At 45.1% G+C, this 25,808-nt stretch overlaps 1 protein-coding gene across 2 annotated transcripts in view; it reads left to right on the top strand.

The window, feature by feature from the left end:
- Nucleotides 1–25,808, top strand: part of MSN (moesin) — an 81,745-nt gene that overhangs the window by 30,531 nt on the left and 25,406 nt on the right. The gene's annotated exons all lie outside the window — the stretch shown is intronic.

The following is a 25,808-nucleotide window of genomic DNA, read 5'->3' as shown; positions in this document are numbered from 1 at the left end:
GGTACTGTAGTATGTATTTATTGAAAAATTTGCTTATAAGTGGACTAGCACAATTGAAAGCCATGTTGTTCAAGGGTCAACTGTACACAGTATATTAAAAGGAAAAATCTAGCCCAGTGGCCACTCCTGCTCTTAGAAGCTTGCTAGCTTGAGGGTATTGATCCTGTTGAAGAAGCCAGGCCAGGCAAGGAGAAGCAGGATTACCAGAAATGCAGGCTCTCCTCTGCCCACTCATGGCATGCCCCACCCTTTTCTTGTCTTCTTAGTTCCCAGCCTTTCACAGTGGGTGGAGCAGAGCTTATGCTTGACCAGCCTTTAATCCTTGAGCCTCTGCCACCAGAGGTTAACCTTGACTGGGCTAGGCCTACTACAGGCCACTGCAGGCATTATTGCCTTCCTCTTTAGACAAACAGGAAGCTGCATGCAAATTGAGTGATTGGAGCTTTCTGAATCCTTGTGGGGCAGGGAGAGCAAGGCTCTGAGGTCAGACTCTAAAAAGGGAAAGGGAATGACATTTTAGAGAATTTCTTTGGCTACTTGAGAAAGCTTAGATCCAAAGTATCTTCAGGCATTTATTGTAGGCCAGGCTTGTAGGAAGATCTGTGTTTCAACCCTTATTGGCCATGGAAGCAATATGCATTGTAGTTTTCAAAACCCTTTTTACCACTATTATTATGATGTCATTTGATATTCATTAACTCTCTCCAGTTGGCAGGTTAGGAATTATTAACCCTACTTTTTCATATGGGGAAACTGAGGCTCAGAGAGGTTAAGTGACTACAGAAATCACTCAGCTAATGAATAAGGAAGAAAGGACTTGAGTGGGAAACAGAAGACTTTGGTTTTAAGACTTTGCATAGGATAGGGGGTGTAGAAAGGGGAGATGAATGTTGTTACATAAAGGCCTGGGCTTAAGCTCTAGTCATGATTAGGCCAGAGTGTTGAGGCTAGAAAAGAAGTTTCAGCTTTAAACATCAGGCCTTTCCCTTGTTCTGATAGTTGCTCAACCTCCCTTTGGTCTCTCTGGAAATATGAGTGAAGAATAAAGTTTAGAGAGAATTCTAGTAGTTGGGGTCCTTGTGTGGATGTCCACCTGTCATGTTTGTGTTCTGCCTGCCTGGGGTCTGTCCTGACACTTGTTTTGCTGTTGGTTTCCTATGTTAGCCCCCTTTTTTTGTCACCCTTCTTGGTAATGTCAGACCACTGCACTCAAGGCTGGTTGAGTTTTCTACCTGGTTGGGCCAATAACTTGCTTGGCTTTACCTTGCTCTTGGACACATAGATGTTGCTTGTTAGGAGGTGAGAATTGTTTGGGGATTGCTTAGGCCTGGCTAATGTAGGGTCTTAGTTGGACCTTGGCGGGAGCATGAGTGTTGGTCCAACTTTTTGAGTGGAAGCGGTATTGGAGAATTGTGGAAAGAGCACTCTTCTGGAGTTGAAGAGGTGGAGTTTAGTCTGAGCTCTGCTTACTAGCTTTCCAGGGCAGTCTTGGCTAGGCCCTGACCCTTTTGGGACCATAGTATGTTCTACAAGCAGTTGGTTTGGCTAATCTCTGAGGGCCATTCCTGCTCTGAAAGTCTGTGATTTATTCAGAGATGTTACATTCCCTCAACAATGGAGGTTGGTCTGCCTCACCTTGGGTAGGGGGATTGTGGCACACGTCTCAGAAATGTTCTCATTCTGTAGGATACTGGACCAAATGGCAACTCTACCAGCTCTGAGAGATTGGGAGTGATTAGCTACACCTGGCTTTAGAGGAGAAACCTTCATAGAAAGGCCTTGGGAATATTATGGAGCATAATTGGGTGAAGGGTTAGGCAGGTAAGGGTGGCAAGAGTCAGACCTGGCCTGATCTGGGTGAGGAAGAGGTGCTCTGGAAAGGTAGTACTTGGGGATCCCACCAGAAACAGGCAATTGGCTGACATCTTGAGGTAGACAGTTTAGTTCCTGGCCAGATAGTCCCTGGTCACAAGTAGTTGGTAAGCCCTCAGGAGTGTGGCATTGTCACTAGGAAATGTGTCACTAGAGCAGTCAAAGGCTGTGGAAGCGGGAGGAGCAACTCTCCCTTGTCACTCTCCCCATTGTGTAGAGTGTGAGGTCCTTAAAGTTGGGCAGTGGAGACCAGATACGGCAAATGGAAAAACTCATTTCATAATGACAGATAGGCCTGGTCCTTTAGAAAAAGGAAAGTCATAATGCTTGCTTAATGTTAAAGCATGTGAGGTTGAATTTACTAGTGCTGATACATTTTAATTTTTTTTCTTGCGGATTTGAAGCAAGGTTGGGAAAAGGGGGAAATTTGAACTCATGATCCTAGTGGCCCTAAGGGCTAGAATGAAGTTGGATTTTAACTGTTAGGACTGCCCTTCTTATAGTAAGGTGTTGGGTTCTGCGTGGGACCAGCCTTCTGATCCACTGGGGAAGTCCATCTTGCCTATACATTTAGTTAGTCTTGGCCAGCTTGTGGAAGCATGTAGACTCTGATTCAAGTCTTGGCTTAGGGCTTTGGACATCAGTATTTTTTCAGAGCTCCCCTAGCCAATAAACTTGGTTATTGGGCCTGGATATTCTAATTTGGGGCCAGGGTTGATAACTACATCCCTAATTGAAGCCTCTCCATGTTACATCTGAGAAAACCGAGCCTAAAAAATGGAGGCCCATGCCCCATACCCACATAGCATGAATATAGCTAAGCTGAGCTGAGTCTTTGTCTAGGGCTATTTCCACTCCATTCATAATTGGAAGTAAAGGTGGCCCAGACAGCCTAATTGGGCATCCTCTAAACTTGGTTATTGGGCCTGGATGAGATGGGAGTTATGTACCACACTGCCCCCCTCTCCCACCCCAAGTACTAAGGGCTGAGGTTCAGTGAAACTAACTGGACCCCAGGGAGGTAAGCAGCTCTCTTTAGAGCTCGAGTTCACTGTCTGGGCATGTGCATACCAGTGGTGGTAGGGGAGAAAGGATAGGACAGGATGGAAAGTGAGTAATGCTGTGGATACCAAGACATTCAGTTAGCATCACAGAGAGTTGGTAAGTAAGAGCCCAAGGACCTGGTGGCTTCATTCCTCAGTTCCATATAGAAGTGCTAAGCTGGAACTCTGCCTTGTGTCCAAGGCAAGGTGCTTTGGAACTGAATACTGCTGATTCTCCACTTCCTGCTTCAGCTGTATGGCCTTTACATCTGACTAGGTCCCAGCCCCTGCTGCTCTATACTTTAAGAGTACACCAAGGGACTTCCCTGGTGGCGCAGTGGTTAAGAATCTGCCTGCCAATGCACGGCACATGGTTCGAGCGCTGGTCCAGGAAGATCCTACATGCTGCGGAGCAACTAAGCCTGTGTGCCACAACTACTGAGCCCATGTGCCACAACTACTGAAGCCAGTGCACCTAGAGCCCGTGCTCCACAACAAGAGAAGCCACCACAATGAGAAACCCTTGCACTGCAATGAAGAGTAGCCCCCGCTTGCCACAACTAGAAAAAGCCTGCACACAGCAACAAAGACCCAACACAGCCAAAAATAAATAAATAAAATTAAAAAAAAAAAAAAAGAGTACACCAAGCTCTCTCATAAGCCCTGGCACCATATCACAGTGTGGTCTTTTATTACTTTCCACTGTTTTCTTTGTGGCACCCCAATTAGAGAATAAATTCCTTTTATGATGGGAAAGAGGACTTTGTTCCCAGTCTTCCCAGGAGCAAAAGAAGGTGCTTTTTGTGGAGAACCAGGCAGCACTAGGAGGATATCTTGGTTTCTTTTCTCCTACCAGCCTCCAAAGGAACTTTTTATTTGAAGAGAAAGGTGACTGGGAGCTTTTGCGTGGATATAGCACAGATTGCATTCTGTGGGATCCAATAATTAACATCTTTTCACTACTAGCTGGGGAACCCTTTGAAGTAGGGGCTTGTCATAATCTCTGTATTCTCAGTGCCCAGTACCCTGCCCCACACTTTGTAGGTGCCCAATAGCTGCTGAATTGATTTGAAGGCATCTCTTCTCCTGTTCCCTTCCTTGAGTCAGGCTAGATTCCCTTAGAAGCCTTCTATCTCCTGGGGGAAGAATCTGGAAGCTAGTAAGGAGGAAAGGGCTACATCTGAGCATTGGCTTCATTGACATCCCTTGTATCCAGTAGTCCACATTTCTTAGTAGTAGTTGACTTTCATTGTACACATACTTTCATACATATGTTTTTCTTTTCTCTTTTTTTTTTACTACAGGTGGGGCAAGTATGAGGAGCTAGGGCATGTTGTGGGAGGTTAGAAGGTGGGCACTCCTGAATGGTTGTTTCTTCTCACCACTTCGTTGTGAGAGAAATGCTAGCTGGACCCTGAAGATCCTAGACCTCATCCAGGGGAGAAAGGCTTGTGTAGAGTGTTGGCCACTAATGGAGGTCTTTAGCCTTGGAGTTTTGTGGTTGGCATTCTTAGCTCTCCCTCCCACTGAGTTTGGCAGCTCCAACTTGATTTCCTTTTATTCTCCAAATGTTTTCTTAGGGGATAGGGAGGGAAGCAAGCCACATATGTCCCTTTGTTTCTTGAGCCCTTAGTAGGCCAGCTGGGAAGGTCCCCTTCTTTCTTCTTCATGTATTCCTCTTGCTCTTCAAGGCCAGAGGCTTGACCCAGAGGCCTAGGAGCCAGGCAGTCCTTGACTCAGTCCCTGGTCTGGGGGTCAGCTTGGCCCATGGCCTTTCTGGTATGTGAAAGAACCTTTGGGGAATAGATGGTTACTTGTCTAAGCTTTTATCCCCCAGTGCCTTTACATAGGAAGGGAATAAGCTACTGTGTATGATGGTCTTGGTCTGGTCCCGTTTTCTTCGGTTATCTTTCAAATAAGACTCCTGCTACCCATCTTCTATAGAAAGTAGAATGTGAAGAGAGCTATTGGTCCAGATTTGAGGCCTTGCAGATAGTGAATGGAGTTACTAGCCTAGTCTAGCAGTTAGCAAACTTGCCTGTGAGGCCTGATTTTGTATGTAGTGTAAGAATAGGTCTCACATTTAAAAAGTGTTAAAAAGAAGAAAGAGGAATATGCAACAGAGACCATATATGCCCCACAGAAACAGTTTGCCAACCCCTGGTAGTATATGCTTTACACTACCAATTTATTATATACCGATTTCTTGTAAACTCATGGTTCCTCTTTTTCAAGCCAGGAACACGGTAGGCCTTTGACTCCTCTTTGGGATGTTTATAGCTAGTCCCTTCTGCGTTGGTTACTAACTAACCAAACCACTCTGTCTCCTTCTGGTGTATACTTGGTGTCATAGTCACTGGGGGTTAGAATTAGAATTGTATCCTTCTTGGAGGGGAAAGAACCCGATAGATGATGCTCTCCTCCAGCTCACTGTTCCTATGTAAGACTTAGCTTTTCATCTCAGATGGCCCAAAATCCGATAAGTAAGCAGCGTCTGTTGATGGTAATTAGGGAGATTTGAAAACAAAATCACAAAAGTCCAAAGCTGTATTCAACAGGGGATTTCAGAGCTGGGGCTAACTCTTCCCCGCACACTTCATCCCTGGCTTTACTGAGCCTCCTGAAATCAAGCCTGGCTTTTTGAGAAGGTACCTCCTTTGTGTTTTTTCCAGACTATGCCTGAATAGAAGGAATCCTGGGTACTTTTGGAGTAAGATAATGAGATGGTTTGTTGTAGAGGTGGTATTAAGAGTGTAGCTCTTACCCAGACAAGGAGGCATTCCCAGCTCCATCTGGAGCCCTTACATCCAGTGTTCTGGAGGTTTGCATTTTGTTAACTGTTGTGTATTTATGTGAGTATATGCCTGTTTGGTCACCCATGGCCATTCTTGCCAAGTGCCTGGGAATCCTGGAATGGAGAGAGTATGATGCCAAGGCTGTCATTCTCCTGGAAAAGCCAGGATTATAAGAGGTGTTGCACCAGATCTGCTTTGGAATGCTTTCTCTTCTCTCTTCTGCTGTCCCTACCCTTTCCCAAACACACCTAGGATTGTAGACACCCACCCAACTCTAGGCTACCAGGCCTAGGAAGGAGACCCAACCACTGAGCTTCCGGAGGGGTAAGCAGGGGTGCTCCTCCCCTCCCCTTCCTTTCTGTCCCCAAAGCCCTACACCTCTAAGCCCAACAGTGTAGAAGACTTGTGGAATGTATAAAGATGTTCTGACCCTTAGGGACTGAAGCATATTTGTGACTAGTCAGTGAGTAAGGTTAGCTTAAATGGTTTTAAGGTGACAATTAATGATGAACATTAGAAGTAGAGTTGCCCTCCCATTCACCATTGCAACAAAAAGAATAAAATACCTAGGAATAAACCTGCCTAAGGAGACAAAAGATCTGTATGCAGAAAACTTTAAGACATTGATGAAAGAAATCAAAGACGACACAAACAGAGGGAGGGACATACCATGTTCCTGGATTGGAAGAATCAACATAGTGAAAATGACTGTACTACCCAAAGCAATTTACAGATTCAGTGCAATCCCGATCAAATTACCAATGGCATTTTTCAGAGAACTAGAGCAAGAAATCTTACGATTTGTATGGAAACGCAAAAGACCCCGAATAGCCAAAGCCATCTTGAGAAGGAAACATGGAGTTCGTGGAATCAGGCTTCCTGACTTCAAACTATACTACAAGGCCATAGTGATCAAGACAGTATGATACTGGCACAAAAATAGAAAGGAAGATCAATAGAATAGAATAGAGAGCTCAGAAGTAAGCCCAAACACATATGGGCCCCTTATCTTTGACAAAGGAGGCACGAGTATACAATGGAAAAAAGACAGCCTCTTCAATAAGTGGTGCTGGGAACATTGGACAGCAACACGTAAAAGAATGAACTTAGAACACTTCCTAACACCATACACAAAAATACACTCCAAATGGATTAAAGACCTACATGTAAGGCCAGACACTATAAAACTCCTAGAGGAAAACATAGGCAGAACACTCTATGACATCCATCAAAGCAAGATCCTTTTTGACCCACCTCCTAGAATCATGGAAATAAAATCAAGAATAAACAAATGGGACCTCATGAAACTTAAAAGCTTTTGCACAGCGAAAGAAACCATAAACAAGACTAAAAGGCACCCCTCAGAGTGGGAAAAAATAATTGCCTATGAAACAATGGACAAAGGATTAACCTCCAAAATATACAAGCAGCTCATGAAGCTTAATACCAAAAAAGCAAATAACCCAATCCACAAATGGGCAGAAGACCTAAATAGACATTTCTCCAAAGAAGACATCCAGATGGCCAACAAACACATGAAAAGATGCTCAACCTCACTCATCATCAGAGAAATGCAAGTCAAAGCCACAATGAGGTATCACCTCACACCGATCAGAAAGGCCATCATCATAAAATCTGGAAACAACAAATGTTGGAGAGGGTGTGGGGAAAAGGGAACTCTCCTGCCCTGTTGGTGGGACTGTAAGTTGGTACAGCCACTATGGAAAACAATTTGGAGGTTCCTTAAAAAACTACAAATAGAACTACCATATGATCCAGTAATCCCACTCCTGGGCATATACCCAAAGAAAACCATAATCCCAAAAGAAACTTGTACCATAATGTTTATTGCAGCACTCTTTACAATAGCCAGGACATGGAAGCAACCTAAATGCCCATCAACAGATGAATGGATAAAGAAGATGTGGCATATATATATATATACAATGAAATATTACTCAGCTATAAAAAGGGATGAGATGGAGCTATATGTCATGAGGTGGATAGACCTAGAGTCTGTCATACAGAGTGAAGTAAGTCAGAAAGAGAAAGACAAATATTGTATGCTAACTCACATATACGGAATCTAAAAATGGTACTGATGAACTCAGTGACAAGAACAAGGACGCAGATACAGAGAATGGACTGGAGAACTCCAGGTTTGGGAGGGGGCGGGGGGTGAAGGGGAAGCTGAGACGAAGCGAGAGAATAGCACAGACATATATACACTACCAACTGTAAAATAGATAGTCAGTGTGAAGTTGTAGTATAACAAAGGGAGTCCAACTTGAGGATGGAAGATGCCTTAGAGGACTGGGACGGGGAGGGTGGGGAGTCAAGGAAGGGAGGGAATACGGGGATATGTGTATGAAAACAGATGATTGAACTTGGTGTACCCCCCCAAAAAAAAAAAAGTAGAGTTGCCTCAGGTTTTTCTCGTGACTTCTTTGGTCAGGTGTCTGGTCAGCATTGTTCAAGGTGACTTGAGAGAAAGGAGGATGGTAGCCATAAGATAAATTAAGTGGGCCAATTATGTAGAATTATTTTCAACCATTATTTATAGCTGCATGACCTTGGGTAAGGTATTTAAGCTTCTGAATCTTAGTTTTCCATCTTTAAAATGGAGATAAAAATGATACCCACTTCCTTGGAATTTATGAGAGAGAGAAGAGCTCATGAGTGTGAAAGTATACCTAGAAGGGTGCCTGGCATATTGAAGGTGCTTGATAAAAGCCCCATCTCTCTTCATTTCTTTCACTGTATTTTGCCCTCTTTAAATATTGGAGATCAAAGAATTTTAGGACCCTCGTTAGGCTTTTCCTCTAATTTGTAAATGTGCTCCCTGCACTGCTCTAGCTTCCACTGCAGCCTGTTGAGGGGAGACAGTCCAAAAATTTTTGTGTGTGTATCTGTTGCTCTGTGAAAAAGAACCCCAGCTCTGAGGAGTCCTGTAAGTCCTAAGATGAGGGAGTGGGGTATCATGAGACCCAGGTTAGACAGAATGGTTATGGGATGGGAAGAAGAGAGAATGTGCAGAGGAGAAAATGGTTAGAGGAACCTTTACTCAAGAAGGCAAAACAGTTTGTGAAATCAGTGGGTCCCCACCCCTTTGCAGAAGCCAGGCGGCCATAGCTGAGGCCCACCCCAAGCCCTTGCTGTGTTGGTAGCTTTCACTTCCTCTTTGTGTGCGCGCGCGTGTGTGTGTGTGTTTGTGTGTGTGTGTGTGCGTGGTAGAGTGCAGGGGGATCTTAGTCTGGTCACCCTTCCAGGTGTATCTGTGGGTAGACAGGTTTTCCATATGGACTGAAAGTAGGTTGTAGTAGGATCCCTCAAGATCTGGAGAGTGGCCCTCGAGGTTTGTGGAAGTTAGGTTAGAGACTGCTCATTAAGCTCAGCTGGTACCTCAGTGCAGCTGTGCGGAACAGAACCAGCTTTCTACCCATGTCTTGTAATATTAGGCCATCTTGTCTGGCTTTGTCTTCAGGGATTTCTGTCTCTGCCTGTGGCACACCTCTTCCCCACATCTGATGAGCTGGTATTTGATACTGTGGTGGTGGAAAGGTCTCTAATGTATTCTTTTTTTTAATATATATTTATTTATTTTTACTTTTGGCTGTGTCGGGTCTTAGTTGCGGCACACAGGATCTTCATTGTGGCACGCAGGATCTTTCGTTGCGGTGTGTGAGCTTCTCTCTAGTTGTGGTGCGAGGACTTCTCTCTAGTTGTGGTGTTCTGGTTTTCTCTTCTCTAGTTGTGGTGCGCAGGCTCCAGGGTGCATGGGCTCTGTAGTTGCGATGCATGGGTTCCAGAGAGCATGGGCTCTGTAGTTTGAGGCACACAGGCTCTCTAGTTGAGGTGTGTGGGCTCAGTAGTTGTGGCATGCGGGCTTAGTTGCCCCATGGCATGTGGGATCTTAGTTCCTTGACCAGGGATCAAACCTGCGTCCCCTGCATTGCAGGACGGATTCTTTACCACTGGACAATCAAGGAAGTCCCTTTAATGTATTCTTTTCTGATAGTTTCTGGCAAGAGGGTCAGAGACCTGGGAAAGGAGGCCTTGGTCCTTAACTTTGTACTTTGGGGAGGCATTTCATGTATTGTATATTTTCCTGTGGCATTTGAAGGGCCTACACTGTGTTTCTTTCCTCTGTGTCCTTGTACAGGCTATTTGTCTACCTGGAATACTATGAGCTTCCCTTTCCCTTTAACGTCTTTTTCCTGGGAAAAATATTATTTATCATTCAGGACAGGTCTGCTGTTTCTCTAGAAACCTGTGCTCCTGGCCTTCTCCATTATGGCCTGGGTGCCCCTTTATGTTCCCTCGGATTACCTCTATCACTGCTCTTGCTGTATAGCATGGTAATTCCCCATTTACTTGCAACCCCTCCCCAACAAAAAATAGTCTCACACACTTGATCACTCACTTTCACAGTGCACATTTACAAGCATTAGAATCATCTCAAGGCCTGGCCATATTGGGTGTCTTTTAACTTAGTGGTGTGTGGAACAAGCATGTGTATATATATATATGACTTTGTCAGGGGTGGAGGTCGTTTCTGAAACACCTGAGGTAGGTAAGAGGTGGCCCTATTTGCTTTTCTAGGTCTTATTAGAATTTTAGGTAAAATTTTAGGGCTTGTTTTGGATTATGGAACAATATTTATTGCCTAGGCCATTAGGGAGGCTGTCGGGTAATTTCTATAGATTCTGGTGGGCCTCTTTCCTGCTGCTATCTAAAGACACTAAGCCAAAGTTAGGTTGGGGATGCTTCTTACTCTACCCAAAGAACTCTGATGTGTGTATGTGTTGATAGTGAGTGGTTTCATGCATGCTCACCTTAGCATTAGGGGGTACAAAGATTGTAAGTTTCTGGTGGTAGGGGTGCTCAATACCCTAGTATTGTTGGTTGGACAGGTTAAAAAGTTTTTACTGGTCTCAGTAAATTAGTAGCTGAGCTTGTGGTTTGGAGGACAAGATGTGGCTTTATCAACTCAAAAAAAAAATACAAAGCCAGCATTTAGAGAAGTTATGTAAATTTACATAGGGACCAAAACTAATAAGCTGGATGTCATGTCCCTGTTCTCTTACTGACTGTCCCCCACACCCTGCCCTAGGACTTTTCCAGAACAATCATAGATCCACTGAGCTCAGAGGCATTATTTGGGCTCTCTATACTTCTGCTCCAGGAAGGTGACCATGACAAAAATAAAGACTGTGGCTACAGACAGATACCTAGGGCAGGTATGACACCACTCTTCATCAACTGGAGGCAGGTGCTTAAGAGTTGGTGTTTCCTTAAGGCCTACATGATAGACCTTGATCTTTGATGGAGGCAAGAGTTAGATTGGGCTGCAAGATTAGGTGTGGGAGAGCAGCAGGCTGGTTGGGACTGGGGACAACTTGTTTAAGGGTAGTAAGCCAAGGTCTCCCATACAAGCCTGGCCTGGGATTATGCTGCCCTGAAGGTCTGCACTTAGTGAGGCAGTGCTGTTGAATGGCATCTGCCTTCTGATTTCTCACCCTGGATGAATGAGGAGGCCCTCCCTAAATATTCAGATGGAATGTTCAGCTACATTCTTCGCTACTTATAGTCTGGGAAGGGAAGACAAGGGGGGAGCCAGGGCCTCAGCTGGTCAGAGGAGTGAAGGGAAATTGAACAGTGAGCAGGCTCAGACTGTGGTATCCCCTCACCATCCCTTCCTCTGGTCTTCTTGGGGGAGCTGTTCCTGTTGGTCTGAAGTCATTTTCTTTTACCCAGTGGCCAAAGTCACTCTAGGCCCATTAAGACCCTGTGCAAATCATGTTGCTTTAGCAGAAATGCTGACACTGGCATCTAAAATCCATGTGTAGTGAGACTTCAGTGATGTTTGGGAGCCTTTAAAAAATGTTTACTGTATTTTTGCGTCTCCTGGTTCATTAATCGAGGAAGAACACTGGCATGTTTTCTTTCAGTTTCCAAAAATAGGAAAAGTTGCCAATTTGTGTTTTCTCAGAAAGTTCATTTTTCCAGAAGTACTTTGGACCATCACCATCTTTTATTTTTTTTTTATATCTCTTCTAACTACTCATTGTTGATGTTGAGAGATTTGCTCTCAGTTAAACTGCCATTACTTTGTAAATTTATTTATTTATTTTATTTATTGGCTGCATTGGGTCTTCGTTGCTGCACACGGGCTTTCTCTAGTTGCTGCGAGCAGGGGTACTCTTCCTTGTGGTGTGTGGGCTCCTCATTGTAGTGGCTTCTCTTGTTGCAGAGCACAGGCTCCAGGCGCGTAGGCTTCAATAGTTGTGGCACATGGGCTCAATAGTTGTGGTGCACGGGCTTAGTTGCTCCGTGGCATGTGGAATCTTCCTGGAGCAGGGATCGAACCCGTGTCCCCTGCATTGGCAGGCGGATTCTTAACCACTGTGCCACCTAGGAAGTCCCATCACCATCTTTCCCTAGGCATGGATCCTCCAGTGTGGAAGGTCCTTCCATGGTTAGCTGGTCCCCCTTCCTGTCCCTGTCTATGAAACTGGGAGATTACTGCAGATTTTTCAGCTTGATCAAGCAGGTTACTCAGCTCCCTCCCCAGTCAACCAAAGCCTCCTCCAGGGAGGGGAAGTGTGGTAATGACATTATCTTTCCCCAGGCAGCCGCTTGTTCTCTGAGAACAGGATGTGGGGAGGGTTGGGCCCCAGTCACAGGGTATGGGGGCGGGCGCGGGAAAGTGGGCTGGTAGTGTGGCCTGGTAGTGTGGCCATGCAGGTTGGTGCCTGCCTCCTTGGCTTTGAGAGGCATGAAGAGCCCCTCTATTCTCGAGTGTTAACTCATGTGTACACCCACCCACCCATGGCATGTCTGTGTTCTTGCTCTTAAGAAAGAACTGTAAACAGCTGTGAATGAGGCCCAGCTCTTCAGGCTGGAGAAACTTAGTGGCAAGGAGTGGGTGGGCCCAGGCCTCCCGCTGTACCAGCCCATGCTTTGTGATAGGCCATTTTGGCAAGATTTTTTCGGGGGAGCTGGACCCCAGTAGAGAATGGCGTTGCTTTGTTGCTTTTTCCCAGGCCCCAGTCACTCCTCTCTGCACAGATGGCTCCTTAGCACATTGAGGTGATTTGCATGTTCAGTTTCCTTTCAGACCCCATCCTCTTCTTTTCCCTGCCCCCACTACTTCTGCTGGGGACCTTTGGAGATGTGCTGCCTGGGGTGGGGAAAAGAGGATGTAGCTAGCTTCCTGTGCAAGGGAGGGTGGGGCGCCCGCCTTCCTGCCTGTCTGCCCACCCGCCCAGCTGCCAGTGCTTGAGGAACTGTGTAGAGTTAAGTTCAGAGTCATCAGAGACAGAGGGGCTCTCTGGGGCGTAAGGATGAGGCTCTCTTCACAGTTCTCCACCATGGAGATTGCTGGGGTCCCTTTTCCTAGAATCACAAGGCAAAAAAAGTGCTTTTAGAGACTAACTGGTCCAGCCACCTCATACCATAGATGGGGAAACTGAGCCCCAGGGAGTCTTTAAGTCCTCTAAGGAATCAGTAGCAGAGTTAAGATGAATAGAATTTTACCAGGTTAAAACTGGAGCTTCTTCCCTTCCCCCAGGCTGCTAGTCCAGTGGTTTGCAAACTATTTGGCGGAGCTGCCTGGGGAGCTGTAGCCCTCCTTCGGCCAGAACAATTCTACTTTTATGTACTTTATATCTTGAAATTTCATCCGATTTTCTGTTTGGGAGAGTGAAGAGGCAGGAAGCTGCTAAAAAAAAAGGTGATGAAATTGAAAACCACTGATCAAGACCTACCTAGTACAGTTGGGGACACTCTGACCTAGAGGGGAAAGGGACTGCCTGAAGGTTATTGGCCCACTGTTCTTGGCTGGTTGCTTCCAGCTAATGGTGTGGCTCCCTATACTACAAGAAAGACTGTTCCCACTCGTGCTGCCTTGATCTTCTCCCATCCCAAGGAGAGCCCCTCTTGTAGCACCCTGAGACAGAGCTAGAGGCCAGAGGCCACTAGATTTCTTGGATGAAATATACAACAAGTAAGCCTTTGGAAGGACCCTCTTGCAACCTTAAATAAGAGAAACTTGGAAGGGCAAAGAACAGTGTACTTATTAGTACTTGAGGAGACCTGGGTTCTGGTCCTGTCTTCTTCACACTTGAGCACATTGCTGTTTGCCTCACTGAGCCTCCATTTTTCCCGCCTATAAAATGGTGCTCATCTATGCTCTGCCCTCCATACAGAGTTGAGTTCAGTGAGGGAATGCACATGCACAGTGTCTTTTAAACTGTAAAGCACTGTGCACATGGGGTTAGGATTATTTTTGTATAAGGGTGAGCCAGAGGTCCTGAATTGGATAATGAGATTGCAAGAGAAAGGAACTAAAATGTATCAAACATCTAACACATGCTCGTTGCCAAGTCAGGTCCTTTCCTGTAAGTAAAGGAGATGATGCTATGCTCATAACAATCCTGTGAGGTAGGCATCCTTACTCCCATTTTACTTGAAGCAGGAAGACTGATGCTTCAAGAAGTCTAGGGACTTGCAGTGCCCCCAGGACCCTCCCCCCAGAGCCCACACTCTCCATCATGTATTTGTAAAGAGACCTTAAGAAAGTGCTGTGGTTTCCTTTGGGTTTTCCAACCCATTCCCTGCTCTACTCCAGCCTCTCTCCTTGGGTGGGGATGAGGTCTCCTTGGGTGGTCTCTTGTTGCCTTCATGTCTCAGTTCTGGGCTCTTTACTCTTTGCTTTCCTTGGTGGTACACCAGGTGTACTTAGGTGCCCTTGTTTGGCCATTAATTGATGGAGGAGCCCTTTGGGTCAGCTACATTTTTGTTGACAAGACGGGCTTCCTACTGCTCTGGGGTGCTGGTAGGAAGAGCCTAGAATTTGTTGCTAGTTTTAGACAGACCTGGCTTCTGGCCAAGATCATGCAACTAAAAGATGGCAGTTGCTTCCCTTCATTGAGACTCAGTTTCCTCATTTGTAAAATGGGCCTAAAGATGCTTACTTCATATGTATTTCATGTGCTGGTAAATGTTTCACAACAAACTCTGGTGAAGCCATGATTTGTGCTGTTTACCAATCCCTGTGGTGTAAATACTCTCACCATGGCCAATTTCAAACTACCAACACAAGGTCCTCGAAGGAGGAGTTGTACAAAGAGGCATGATCAGCTCTAGTGTGAGCTGGTTCCAGTACACTATTATTTTCTTAAGCTCTTTATTGGAATATAATTGCTTTATACTCTCGTACCAGCTTTAGAGGTACACCAAAGTGAATCAGCTGTATTTACACATATATCCCCATATCCCCTCCCTCCCACGACTCCCTCCCTCTCTCCCTGTCCTGGCCCTCTAAGGCATCACCCATCATCGAGTTGATCTCCCTTTGTTATACAGCAACTTCCCACTGGCTATCTATTTTACAGTTGGTAGTGTATATATGTCTATGCTACTCTCTCACTTCGTCCCAGCTTCCCCTTAGCCTCCTGCCCCCCCCCCCACCCCATGTCCTCCAGTCCATTCTCTGCATCTGAATCCTTATTCTTGCCCTGTCACTGGGTTCATCAGTACCATTTTTTTTTTTTTTAGATTCCATATATATGAGTTAGCATACAGTATTTGTTTTTCTCTTTCTGGCTTACTTCACTCTGTATGACAGACTCTACGTCTATCTACCTCATTACATATAGCTCCATTTCATTCCTTTTCATAGCTGAGTAATATTCCATTGTATATATGTGCCACATCTTCTTTATCCATTCATCTGTTGATGGGCATTTAGGTTGCTTCCATGTCCTGGCTATTGTAAATAGTGCTGCAATGAACATTATGGTACATGTTTCTTTTTGGTTTATGGTTTTCTCTGGGTATATGCCCAGTAATGGGGTTCTATTTTTAGTTTTTTCAGAAACCTCCAAACTGTTTTCCATAGTGGCTGTACCAACTTACATTCCCACCAACAGCAGTGCACTATTATTAATCACACCTATCTTAGAGTCCCAGGCTCACTCCCACCCTCAACATGTTCACATCTGCATGCAAATGCAAGACCCTCTCACCATGTCTTTTCTGTTCCCCAAGTTCCCAGAGCATCCAGGAAAGGAAGAGTATCATTTAAGGTCTGCCCCTTGCCTGAAAGTGTTTAAGGGGCAGAGAACTCAAGAAGATTTTGATTGGGGCCCTAATTAGAGTATCTTGATCAATGTTTTTTGGCTGCTGAGGTATTTGCACCAGTTGTTTCCTCCCACTGTCTATTTCTTAAATAGATGGGAAGATAGTGGAAGGCTCTGGACAATGGCCTGAGGGTTTGGTCCTTCCAGAAAGCACTTAGCTTTCTGATTGGAATTCCAAAGCCTTCTCCTCCCTCTCTTGCCTGCAGAGCCTGCTCTGCTGTTTCTAACCTAAAGTTCCCTGCTATGAGGATCTCTGGGCCAGAAAGCATTTTGGAGGACCGGAGTTCTGGTCTGACCTCTGTTCTCATCTCAACAGCGTCTGTGCCAGTTGATGTTTCTTTACACTTCCCAGAGGGTGAGAATCACCTAGGACAAAACTACTGCTTCCCAGGCTCCTCCAAGCTTGGAGTGGGGTCCAGGAATCTGGGTTTTTAAACTAGTGCCCCAAATGATTCCCAACAGTTAAGTTTGGGAAACACCACATTGCCACTGCACAACCCTCTGCCAGGCAGGTGTTATTATGCCCATTTTATAAGGTAGAAAGATTGAGCGATCATGGCTTGTTTTTGACAGAGCTGGATCCTGCCCTCAAGTTTTTAGAGTATAAAGCTATGTTCTTCCTACAAGAGAGGAATTCCTTTAGTACATAATAGTGTCTGTGGTGATACTAGGGAAGTGATGATACTAGGGAAGTGATGATACTAGGTAAGGAGGGGCAAGGATAATTCCTGCCCTACTTTACAAATAAAGAGACCAGGTTGCAGAGGGCTTTGGGGGCAGTAGCAGGACTGATTGCATCCCTGATCTTTTTTTTTTTTTTTTTTTTTTTTTTGTGGCGCACGGGCTCAGTTGCTCCGTGGCATGTGGAATCTTCCCAGGACAGGGCTCAAACCCGTGTCCCCTGCATTGGCAGGCGGATTCCCTACCACTGCGCCACCTAGGAAGTCCCATCCCTGATCTTTTGTGGAGGTGAGCTGCATTCAACTCTGGAGAGCTGTTCACTAGGCCCACTGGCCTAGATGTCCTGGCAGTTACTGCTCTCCACTTGACTTTGCTTCCCTTCCATCAAGGATCCCTCTGGCCATATTAACACCAGCCCATGAGAGGCTGTATTCCATGCCAGAGGTTCCCAAATTTGGCTGGGCCTTGGACTTATCTGAAGCTCTTAACTTCTGATGCCTAGGCCCTGCTTCTTATATAATAATAAACCATGATTTCTGTGGGTGAGGCCAGAGAATCTGTATTTTAAAAATTTTTCCAGTTGATTCTGATTAGCCCATCTACAGACCGAGTTTGTGATTTTTCTGGATACCAGCTAGAGGAGTTAGGACATCTTGGTGGGTTGTGTTGAAGGGGTGAGAACTTGTGTATATTGATAGGACATGATTGGAGAAAATGGCAAGGCAGAGCCTAGAATGAGGAAAGAAGATCAGGCACCCTTTAAAAGGACAAGGTAGCATAGATGCTCTGTTGTATTCTGCCTCCCCTTAGGGCTCTGCTTCTTGGGGGAAATCCCCATACCTCCCAAGAGAGAAAACATTTAAAATAATGCAAGGATGTGCATGTCTGCCTGGTGTGCATGGCTTCAAATTGTCTAACCAGGTACAAATCTAATCACATTTTAGAGATTACCCCCAAAGTCAAAGAGTCCTTTGGGCTAAAAGGGCTCTCTGGAGGTCTTCTTGGGCAGCCCACAGCCCTTAGGTACAGTTGAATAGGTTTTTGTTTTAAATCATTCTGGAGAGTTAGAATATTTGTAATAATATGACTAAAAAAGGAGGGGTTAGTAATCATCACATTCTACTTATGATATGCCGAGTACTTTCATGTCTATTTTAACTTAAATCTTCCAGTAACCCTGTTGTGAGGTTGATGTTATTAAACTCCTTTTATAGATTAGAAAACTGAGTTTCAGAAAGAGGAAGGTCAGAGAGACTCCAAAGTCTCTTTCTGCTATACCATGACGGGTTCCTCAAAGAACTGAGACCATTATTTCTAGGATGAGGGCTCCAATTTTGTGAGTTCCCCAGATACCAGGTTTGGCTGTTGGCTTACCAGCAGGGCTGGCAAGAAGCTGACCTTAGCTTAGCTCTGGAGTTGAAAACAAAGTTATTTTATTTTTCTTTTATTTCTACTGGAGTATATAGTTGATTTCCAATGTTGTGTTAGTTTCAGGTGTACAGCAAAGTGAATCAGTTATACATATACATATATCCACTCTTTTTTAGATTCCTTTCCCATATAGGTCATTACAGAGTATTGAGTAGATTTTCCTGTGCTATACAGTAGGTCCTTATTAGTTATTTATTTTATATATAGTAGTGTATATATGTCAATCCCAATCTCCCAATTTATCCCTCCCCCGCTTTCCCTCTTGGTAACCAAAGGTTTGGAAAACAGCTTTTTGATTTAGCCTGGAAGCCTCTTAATGCCCCTGCATAGTTGACTGATCCGGGCTTCAGTGATTTTAATACCCAGGAGCACAGGACAGGGCAGAAATCCCATGAGTAATGGATGGAACCCAAGCTGAGGCTTAGGTCAGCTCCAGTGCCCTTCAGAGCTGGGATGCTGGAGGTCACTGTGGTGTGTTCCTGAGCAGAGAGAATAGAGCCCTATTCTGGTGCTCTGGGCAGAACTGGTGTCTCCAGGCAGCTGCAAACAGGTCTGTGTTTCCATCTATAAATACTTCCTGTGAAACTTGTAGGCAGGAAGCTGGGTCAAGCAGGAAACTGATGCTAGAGATTGAAGCCCATTGGGGTGTGGCCCCAGAGAGGAGCTTAACACATTTGAGAGACTTATTAATGATGGGCCCTCTTTCTTTTTATTTCAGCAGCTTCAAAGTTTTACGAGAATTGAAGACTGTGTTGTTCTTGGCTACCTGGATATAAACCCATTCCTTAAATTCCTTGCCTCTTTCTCTGCTGTTGTCTCCAGCCTCTCTGTACCTCCCCACCCTGTCCGAGCCTCCAGTTTGGGTCTTGGCTGTGCCTGCCGCCAGGGACCTTCCCAATCAGTTGCTCTCCAAGTTTTTGCAAAAGAAACTGTCCTAGAAACAAGGGATCTTTGAGTTTCCTTCCTTTTATTGTTGTTTTAAAAGGTTTAGTCTCCCTAGAATGGGTAATGGTGAATGTGTCAGAGCCTAAAAGTTAGGCTTGCACTCTGTCATAAACTACCCTTCCATTTGGTGTCAGCTTGGAGTTTTTCATGGAAACAAGCTGGTCCTGCCTCTTCCACATAGTCTTTCCAGCTCAAGCCTGATGTGTCTGCTGTTTTCTAAGTGCTAGGATGTTTCTATTGCTTATTATGGCCAGTGGATCAAGAGCCAGGCTTTTAAATCCTTGCTCTCACGCTGTCCAGCAGCTGTGTGATCCTGGGCCAGTGCTTCCCCTTCCTTGGACCTCAGTTTTCCCAGCTGTATATTGCAGAGTTTGAATCAAGTGATCTCTGAAGTTTCTTTCGGATCTGGTAGGTGGGGATTCTGGATTATTTATTCTCTTGGAGAATAGGCATGAGAAGTTTGGAAGGGTTTATTTTGGAGGAATCAGATGAAATTCTAGGATGAGTGGATTGAAATCTCAAGGAAATTTAAAGAGGAGGAAAGGCCATGCTAAGGAGCTTGTACAGCAGCCCCCTGTGCCTAGGAAGGAGAGATGAGCTGGGGTGGGGGGTAAGGAAGTGGGTGGTGTTTGCCCCTGGGATATGGTTTTGCTGAGCTGATTTCGAAAATAAGTCCTGGACTTAGTTATAAATGCTGAGGAGCTAGTTTCCTTCTTGACCTTCATGTGTTGAGAGGAATAGGGGGACTCTACCTCAGTCTGAGGTTGAGCAAAAGGCTCTGCAATTAAGGCTGGATTAATGGGGAAGCTGTAGCTTGCTAAAATAACCTCACTGTTTCTGACCTTTTCAGCTTTGGTCTCTGTCCTGAGCTCTCTTCCCATAGTGACAATATAGTTATATTATCATTGCTAAGAGGGGTAAGTTTCATTTGGGGCTACTCCCCCAAATATATGATAACGGGGGAGTAACACCCAGTCTCCAATGTGCCCTTGTCTTCCAGTTGAAATGCTTCTTAGGGAGCTTTTGGAGGGCAGGATTGGGCCAAAGCAAGTGAAAGGGGACCCTTGTCTCCCATCCCCTTTGCAGCAGTTGGAGTGATTAAAGAATTATTGCTGACCCATTAAAGGTATGGGTGTGCATGGTGTTGGGTGTGGTCTTCTTTCTAGAACCTACTGGGAAAAAGTACAGGCATAGGAAGGGTTAACCCTAGGCAGGTCTTGCTGGCTGTGTTAAGGGTCTGGAAACGGGCAGGAAGAGGTCAGAACAGATAACTGTACCAGGTACCACTTCCAAGTCCAAAGGGAAGAGGCTGAGTTGCTGGGAAGTGAGTGAGTCAGTGGAGGAGGAGGAGGGGAAGGGGAGGGGGAGAATGCCTCCTAGGCTAGAGATTCAAAGCAACCCTTGTCTTACCCCTTATGGAAAACAGCTGCTCGAGGCAATGCTGTCATCCCGAGAGGCAAGACAGACTAGGCCCTGCCCTGCCCTGCCCTGCCCCCAGTTCTGGCAGCAGGAAATGGTGGGTGCTAGAGCCTAAATAATGGGGATAGGCAGTTTGAGTGACACTGTGGTGACTGGCTCTCTGTCCAGGGAAGAGACTGATGTTCTGGGGTTGCCCTGGTAGGGCTTGTCCTTCTTCTGGCCACCCTCCTATGCTTATCTTGGCCTTTTCCATAGCAGTAGTGCCACTGAAAGCCCAGAGGAGTTGGGCCTTTGAAGAGAATGGGGAGGTGGCAGGTGAGGGGTGAGGTCATTAAGCTCAGACCTAGCTGGGCTGACTCACAAGCTCTGCCCCGGCAAGGGGGCCTTCCTGAGCAGTGCTTCCCAGATGTGCCCAGGCTTCCTATGCCAGAGTGTTTGGGCCTTGGCCAGAATAGTTCTAAGGCAGTGTCTGAAGTCAGCAGTGAAATCAGCATGACTGGAGAGGTAGGTGGAGTCAAGTATGGTGCTCTGGGAATGTCCAGAACACATGTCTTCACCACTTGTTGGCTGAGTAAATGTGGTTTCAGTGATGTTAAGTGAGACTGTGAGTGAAGGGGCTTGGCACATAGTTGCTATACAGTAAGTGTTCATTTCCATCCTTCTATTACCTGACTCTATGCTCTTCAGTTTCCTCATCCATGACGTGGGGCTGGTAATGCCTGTTCCCTCTGGTGTAGAGGTCTGTGCTTCAGACAAATCATTTGTGGTTATTCGACTCTCCCTCTGATTTGTCTTCGGTCTCCCCCCAAATTCTTCTCCAGGAAAGAGCCATCTTGTAGTTGAGTGACATGGGGCAACTGGGAGGAAACTTTGCCCTGATCTCCTCACTGTGGCCTAGCTACTGCTCATCTGGGTGCTCCTGGCCCAAGGGAAAGATAGGGTCCCTTATTTGAAGCTGACCAGGTCCAGAGAGCAAAGTACCTCAGCAGTTGCAGCCAAGGCAGAGGTAGCATCTGGCCTGGTTCATTTGTTGAGGGCTTTAGATGACAGACCATTGAGATGGGCTTGTTAGTGTCCAATGAAGGCTTGGTGTGGGAAATAGACATTTCAATTGTTCAATAAATAACAGTGGATTTATTGTTCTTGGGCTAGGGGTTGGAGGGCTAGTGTGTGAGAGGGTGACACCTTCCCCCCCCCACCGCCCCCGCCACCATACCCAGACTTTTTTGTTCCTTAAACCCTAAATGTTCTCCAGAGACACAGTTTTCAAGGACAGGCTTAGACAGGGAGTTAGTTCTCTGTTGGAGACCACATCTTGAAATGCTACCCAACCCAGTCCAGCTCCTCTACTCCTGCTGAGCTGAGGGGCTGCCTGGAAACTTTCTGCTGACTCTGGAGGCTTTATTTTCAGGTTCTTGCCTCTCAAACTAGGCTGCCCTCTTTTCATTGAGATTGAAGAGGCCAGGCCCAAAGGGAAGGTAGTGGGTGCCCACTTGGGTGAGCATCCAGTGGGCCCTGTGTGGCAGTGGGTCTGGGCCTGCAGCCCCTCATGCACATTTGGGTCCCAGATTACCCTTAGGGAAAACGAGGGATCTTCTTTGATCAACACTCCTGCCCTATACCTGTGACCTTCAGCCTATCATGCTGTTATCCTTACTACTCCCTACCTCTGACACACAGCAAAAAGGAGAACACAGATCCATGACCCTGTCTTCATGACTCACATTTTCTTGAGTCAAGTGGTGGCAAGAATAGAAGTCACTTTGTGTTTGCTTTTCTTTTTGATTTTTTTAAACCTAAGATTATTTGTCTACACAGTGAAGTTCAGGAAACCACAGGCTGCTTTTCCTCGAGAAGCAGCCATAGTGGAATAACAGAAACTCTGAGCAGGGATTCTAGAGAAGTAGGTTCCACTTTGGTTTCAGCTAGACAGCTTCAGATTTGAGGAGAGCCCTTATTTGGAGGCGATGCTCTATCTAGGAGGAAGGAAGCGTGGATAGTACTGGCCTCTCTGACATGCTTATTCCTAACCCAGGCTGAGTTCTTTTCTATCAGTTGATTTATTTAAGAAACATTTATTTACCAAATATTTGAGTTAAATATTTGGACTTATGGGCCAGCCCTTAAAGATGATAGATTGGTATGACCTGCGATTGACATGATTTGCAAGAGACACTGAATTTCCTTTGAAAATTCTTCCCAATAGGGTGAATTAAAGGGAACTCCTAGCTGCGGAATGTTCCCTAGAACCCCATCGCTTTCCTCAGTATCCTCTCTGGGTGCTTTCTTCCAAAAGGCCCTCTTCTGATTCTGCCCCACCCTACTCAGAACCTTCAGGTTGGCTGGCCACTCTCAACAGGATTAAGGCCCAGCTTTCTAGCATATTCTTCAAGGCCTTCTACCTACCTTCCTGGCCTCTCTGCCCACTCTTCATTTTGTCGGCCTCATTTACCCTGAGGGAGATCTGCATGCTTGTATCTCTGTCTCCTTTTGGGCTGCTACATGTATTTCTTTCTCTACCTGGTGCATTTGCGTGCTCTTCCCCTCATTCCCACATTCTCCTTTTTTCAAAATCCAGATTATCCTTAGAGAGAAGTGCAAATACCACTTTGAACTGTGGTTCTGTGTTTCTCCAAAAGGTTCCTTCTGTTCTGGTATGGCGTTTCTCAGGGTTTCCCTTGTATATTATAATTTTTATGTTATTCAGTAAGTACCTTGGAGTCAGGGACTGGTTTTACAGCTCTACTGCAACCATAGTTCCTTAAACATAGTATTCCATTAATATTGGGTAAACTGAAATAAATTTATAGGAAGCTCCTTAACCTGGAATCCTTGGGCCTCTGTGAAGTTCTTGGGTATAATTTGAAGTGAGAAAGTTCTATGAAGTTGGATTGAGGAAAACTACATATTTGTTTTCACTAACCTCTCACTGAAATTTAGCCCCTTTTTTCAATTATGAATGTAGGACAAAAAAAAAAAAAGAAAATGGCAGTACCTGTGACTTTGTCACCAATGGAAATCTAAGATACTTTACTATCACAATTTAGTTATTATAAATTTCTCAAGATACCATTTATACCGAAGACAAAGTTGAAATTACAGTAGTAGTAATAAGACCCAGTGCTAGGTAATTATATGGTAAGAAGTACAGGGACTTCCTAGGTGGTGCAGTGGTTACAAATCCTCCTGTCAATGCAGGGGACATGGGTTCAATCCCTGGTCCGGGAAGATCCCACATGCCACGGAGCAACTAAGCTCGTGCACCACAACTATTGAGCCTGAGCTCTAGAGCCCATGAGCCACAACTATTGAGCCCATGTGCCACAACTACTGAAGCCCATGCACCTAGAGTCCATGCTCCACAACAAGAGAAGCCACTGCAGTGAGGAGAGCCCATGCACCACAATAAAGAGTAGCCCCCACTCGCCGCAACTAGAGAAAACCCATGTGCAGCAACGAAGACCCAAAGCAGCCAATAAATAAAGAAAGAAGTATGTATTAAATTTTGATAACTATTTCAATATAATTGATCTTTTTGTATCTACTTTATTTCATGCATTTACAAATGTTCTGAGAAGGAGGTTCATCCTCACCAAACTGCTTGGAGAGGCCCATGGCACAAAAAAGTCAAGATGTAAAATGTTCCCACCTCTGAGTCTGTATGCTATGCTATATCTATCTTTTATATCCCCTTGCTTAGTACTGTTCATTTAGCCAATATTTTGTGAGTACCCACTGACTCTTGGGTACTAGACAGAAACCTTGAGGTGAGAATGAAATTTCTCAATGTACTAAAAGGGCCACTGTCCCTTTTCTATTCTTTCCTGGTTTTGAGGGCTCCCCTGACTTAGCTCAAGGGTAATTTTTTTTTTTTACAATAAACTGCATATATTTAGAGAGCTCAAGGGTAATTTAAGGCTAGATTTAGAGGCCAAATTCCAGCCATTGGGCCTCATTCTCCCTATCTTATGAGGGCCCATTCTGTGGAGATCACTGGATTGGCAGGAAGCCTAGGTAACACTGAGTCAAAGTGGCTAACCTTGCCCGCTGTCTCCCACTGGGGTACTTGCCTTACTTGTTCCTGCCTTCATGGCCTTTCCTGTCCCATTGTCAATCCTGAAATAGATTTCCTCCTTGGCTCCCTCATGAGATTTATTTACAAAATTGTTCCCCAGGCCTGGTCCTCATCAGAATTGTTTAGCTGGCAAAGTTGCTGTCTGGCCCCTTCTTCCCTGCTAGCTGACCCCTGTGCTCAGGAAAGGCCCATAGGTGTCAAAGGATTTGCATCTTTGACAATTCTGTTTTAGGTTCCCCCCCCCCACCAATAGTATAATATGTGAGCATCCTAGAAAATGTAGATTAGGTTTTTTTTTTTTTAATTTTAAAGAAGGGAGAATGCACTCATAAGATCACTACCCAAAAACCAAGACTAACCAACACTTGGGTATGGTTCCAATATCCTCTCTATGCATACTTTTTTACAAAATTAAGCTCATGAAATCTTGTTGCTTATTCTTCCTTACTTAATATTACTGAAGTATTTTCCTTGCTCATGAAATAGTCTTTATGAATGTTTTATATGACCATGTAACAAGCCATCTTGTGGCTATACCATATAGGTTACTTAAGCAGAATGTCCAACAACTAAAACACTTTATTTTTGATTTCTTTTAATGGAGACATTTTACACTTTGATGTAAGAGGGGTTTGGCGTATTGGTTTAAATTGTGAGGCTTGGACTTAGATCTGAATTCAAACCCTGTCTTCCCCACTTACTAGTGATGTGACTTTAAACAAATGTTTAAATCTTCATCCCCAATGTGGAGATAATACTCTACTTCACAGGGTGATTGTTGATATTAAATGGGATAGTGCATATAAAGCGCCCAGTGAGAAATGTCTCCATACATGAAAGCTGCTGCTTATTATTGCTATTCATACTATTACCACCACCACCAAGTTTTCAGCCAAAGGAGCATATCTCTACTGATGAAATTTCAGCTGTCATTGACTGCGGCCAGGGGATCCATTCTTTTTTTTATAATTATTTTATTTATTTATTTATTTATTTATTTATTTATTTATTGGCTGTGTTGGGTCTTTGTTGCTGCACACGGGCTTTCTCTAGTTGCTGCGAGTAGGGGCTACTCTTCATTGTGGTGTGTGGGCTCCTCATTGTAGTGGCTTCTCTTGTTGCGGAGCACGGGCTCTAGGCGCGTGGGCTTCAGTAGTTGCAGCCCACAGGCTCAGTAGTTGTGGCACACGGGCTTAGTTGCTCCGTAGCATGTGGGATCTTCCCAGAGCCGGGCTCGAACCCGTGTCCCCTGCATTGGCAGGCGGATTCTTAACTACTGTGCCACCTAGGAAGTCCTAGGGGATCCATTCTTAAAGGTAGAGGGTACTTTCTCTAGTGCCTGTGAAATACCATGTGTTTCCATCTGGGCCTGTCCCTGTCCCTTTTCCCTCTGCTGACCTGG

Source organism: Hippopotamus amphibius, chromosome X (assembly GCF_030028045.1).
Source record: "Hippopotamus amphibius kiboko isolate mHipAmp2 chromosome X, mHipAmp2.hap2, whole genome shotgun sequence".
In the NCBI taxonomy this organism is placed as follows: domain Eukaryota; kingdom Metazoa; phylum Chordata; class Mammalia; order Artiodactyla; family Hippopotamidae; genus Hippopotamus; species Hippopotamus amphibius.
The sequence above is the reverse complement of the archived record's forward strand: the minus strand, read 5'-3'. Positions and strand labels throughout refer to the sequence as shown.